Genomic DNA, 3,715 nt, shown 5'->3' with positions numbered 1-3,715 from the left:
TTTGTCTCTGTTCTGTCCGGTTACCCATGGTAACCTTGTAAAGTCTTGCCAAACTGGAGATTGTTGCTGCACGGAAACCAGCACTAAGGAGAGGTTGCAACACTAGCCCCAAATACCAACACTGTGTGTGCGTGTCTGTGTATGTGTAGGTCAGTGTGTGTGTGTGTGTGTGTGTGTGTGTGTGTGTGTGAGTGTGTGTGTGTGTGTCTGTGTGTGTGTGTGTGTGTGTGTGTGTGTGTGAGTGTGTGTGAGTGTGTGTGTGTGTGTGTGTGTGTGTGTGTGTGTGTGTGTGTGTGTGTGTGTGTGTGTGTGTTTGTTTGTGTGTGTGACCCCACAAGCACAACAGATACAACAGCAATGAGTGGTTTGAATTTCTTGATTATAGGTTATGGAGTGGAAGCAGTGCATCTAGTTATGTATCAGACGCAACACACACACACACATTTTATTTCCCCTGTGGTTAGTGAAAACACTGGCCATCTCTCCCTCAACCACAAATAAAAGCACATTTTCACAGTTACGCCAGTCCCCCTCTCCCACACTCTTCTTCACTCTGTCACTCATCCTCACTGCCTCTGACTTTGTGGTTCATCTCTCTTTCTGTCCCTGTCCATCTTCTGTGTGTCTGTGTCTCGTTGTGGACCCACACACACGTGTGTCGTACTCCCCTACAGCTGATACCGCCGAGGGACGACAGGAGAGGTGGGAAGAACGTGATGAAGGAAAGAAAGAAAGAAGGGAAGAAGTGGATGAAAAGTAAAAGGGAGAGAGAACAGGGTAGGGGTGGGGGGAGGGTCTGTCTTGGAGGGGACGGCTAAAGATGGCATCGTTCGTCTCGGTCCACGGGTTTTATGAGTGAGGTTTACTGGAGTACTCAGCCCTCTGACATGAGCCAGTCTACGCAGATAGCCCCAGAGCAGGAGAGGAAACAAAGAGAAACAGCAGGAGGCAGAGAGGGAGGATGTCAGATAAAAAGAGCAGCAGAGAGACAGAGAGAGGGTGAGACGGGTACTAACCTCTAATTCATCATTACTTCTGCGGCCCCTACAACCTTTCATCTGCCATGGGAGGCTGTTCCCCGTGTTGTGTGTGTGTGTGTGTGTGTGTGTGTGTGTGTGTGTGTGTGTGTGTGTGTGTGTGTGTGTGTGTATATATATATCGGTTTTTCTTATATGAATATTAAATAAATAAATGCCTCATTAAATAAATAAATTACATGCCTCAACAGGACTGAAGCACCTGGAAGAACTTTCGCATGAAGAGACGTCACTCAAGGTAATTGCAGAAGTGTTCTGTCTCTGTCTCTCTGTCTCTCTCTCTCTCACACACACACACACACACACACACAGTCTGAGGGCTGTGTAATTGCTTGCCGTTTGTCTCTCCGTAAAGGTCACTTGCGTGATGTTTAAATGTATGTGCTTCACACTGAAAGGAAATAGGCAGAGATTCAACAGAGATTCGTTAAAAAAGGCGACCACCCTCAGTTGCATGGACTTTCTCAAGCTTGAGTGTGTGTGAGTAAGACCTTTGTGCTGTGTGTTTATTTGGTACACACACACACACACCACTGTGTCACCGTGTCCCGTAGTTAGACTCTGTAATTGTCAGTTTTCAGCACTCCTGTACTCAGGTAAACAGGAAACAAACATTAAGATACAGACTGTCCATTTATAAACAGCACTTGCAGAAGTTTTAGACAGGTGTAGAAAAAATGCTACAAAGTAAGAATTCTTACGTTATATCAAATCAATATTTGGTGTGTCCACACATTTCTTGGAGATCTAACCAAAGATCCTCCATGAATGTAGACTCCTTCACATCCTCTTTGTGTAATCCCACACAGGGATTTCCTCAATAATGTTGAGATCAGGCCTCTGTGGGTGGTCATATCATCACTCCCAGGACTCCTTTGGGGGCATTTGGGGTCGACATTCAGCTGCAGAATAAAATTGGAGCCAATCAGGATTAATGGTGTCCTCAATGCTGCGAAATATAGGTAGACAAATATCTATCAAGCTGTACTATCAGGGAGGCAGATAGTACTGCATGATGGATATTTGTCTGCCTATATTTCACAGCACTGAAGACACCATTAATCCTGATCAAATCTCCAACTCCATTTGCTAAAATACAATGAACATCCACCATGATTCACTGTTGAACCTCCACCACGCTTCACTGTTGAACCTCCACCATGATTCACTATTGAACCTCCACCATGTTTCACTGTAGAACCTCCACCATGTTTCACTGTTGAATCTCCACCACGTTTCACTGTTGAACCTTCATCATGATTCACTGTTGAACCTCCACTACGCTTCACTGCTGAACCTCCATGATCCACCGTTGAACCTCCACCACGTACATTGTTGAACCTCCACCACGTACATTGTTGAACCTCCACCACACTTCACTGTTGAACCTCCACAATGCTTCACTGTTGTTCACTGTCATTATTATATGCTCTCCAGTCCTTCGGTGAACAAACTGCCTTCTTTTGAAGACAAACCACTTCAAATCACTTCTGGCCAGACCTCTCTGAACAGTAGATGGATGCATGTGTGTCCCACTAGTACCTGCAAGTTCTGAGCTGATGGCACTGCTGGACGTCTCATGGATATCGGCTGGAGGTCTGCTGGACATCCAATTTTGATGGGAAGTAAGTTTGATGTGTCTTTCATCTGCTTTTTTACTTTACTTGGCCGACCACTGTGCCTACATGCCCCAATGTTACACATTCCTTTGTGCTTCTTCAAAAGAAGCTGTGCAGCACATCTTGAACCCTCAGTCTGCTGTGGAATCTTTGCTAGGAACAGACATTGCTGATACAGTGTCTTGTTGCTGTGTGTCTTTCCATGGTGTATGACCTATGACATGAATCTTCCACCTTTGTAGCAGTTTGGATGTTCATCACACAGTAAGCTTCCAACATAGTTGTGGTTTAGATAATGACTGTGTTTCAATATTTTCAATGAAAAAGATCATTATCACCTGTTTGGTTTAGTTGGTTAATCATGCACCTGGCAAAAATCCTACAAAATTCCTGACTTTATGTAAGTGGAACTAGAAGAACAGATGCTGTTTTAAAGGCAAATATTGAATATTGAATTGTTCATTCACTTAGAATTTTGAATTGAATTGATTCTTGGATTGATTTAGATTCATTTGTTCATTCACTTTTGTTAATAATAAATTAACCTATTAAAACTTTTTTACTTTGCAGCATTGTTTCCACACCTGCCTACAACTTTTGTAGAGAAGAATATGTGAGCATCCATACTCAAGCATCCACATACACATACAAACACACATTCTTCAACATAAATGAAAGGGGCTTTTGTATTTTAAAAAGTGTGTATCCCTACAAAGGCAAATGTATGATGTTTTTCTGGCATTCTGGGAGCATGTGAATTTCACAAAGGGAAAAAAATGCATGTGTATACAAACAAACATACACACACACTGAGAAGTGTGGCCATCTAGCACTGGATTTATATGGCACATCACTGCAGATAAAATAGAATCATTCATGAGAGAGAAAAACATGATGGGGAGAGGGACAGAGAAAAAGGAATAAATGGGTAAAATGAATGACAAAAAGAAAAACAAAGAAACAAAGCAATACACAAAAAGAAAAAGTGAGATGGAAGCTATCTTCAGTGATCCTCAGATTAAAGATTTATTCCACTTTTACTTCTAATTGCTACTCCCA

The 3,715-nt window shown here is 42.7% G+C and overlaps 1 long non-coding RNA gene across 1 annotated transcript; it reads left to right on the top strand.

Moving 5' to 3' along the window:
- The first annotated feature begins 2,496 nt into the window (after window positions 1–2,496).
- LOC143477864 (uncharacterized) lies at window positions 2,497–3,337 on the top strand. The gene is made up of 3 exons (XR_013121653.1): window positions 2,497–2,662; window positions 2,899–2,920; window positions 3,227–3,337. It is a non-coding gene; the product is annotated as an uncharacterized LOC143477864 (long non-coding RNA).
- Window positions 3,338–3,715: the final 378 nt, after the last annotated feature.

Source organism: Brachyhypopomus gauderio, chromosome 16, assembly GCF_052324685.1.
Source record: "Brachyhypopomus gauderio isolate BG-103 chromosome 16, BGAUD_0.2, whole genome shotgun sequence".
Classification (NCBI taxonomy): Eukaryota; Metazoa; Chordata; class Actinopteri; order Gymnotiformes; family Hypopomidae; genus Brachyhypopomus; species Brachyhypopomus gauderio.
This window is presented reverse-complemented; position numbering and strand designations above follow the sequence as displayed.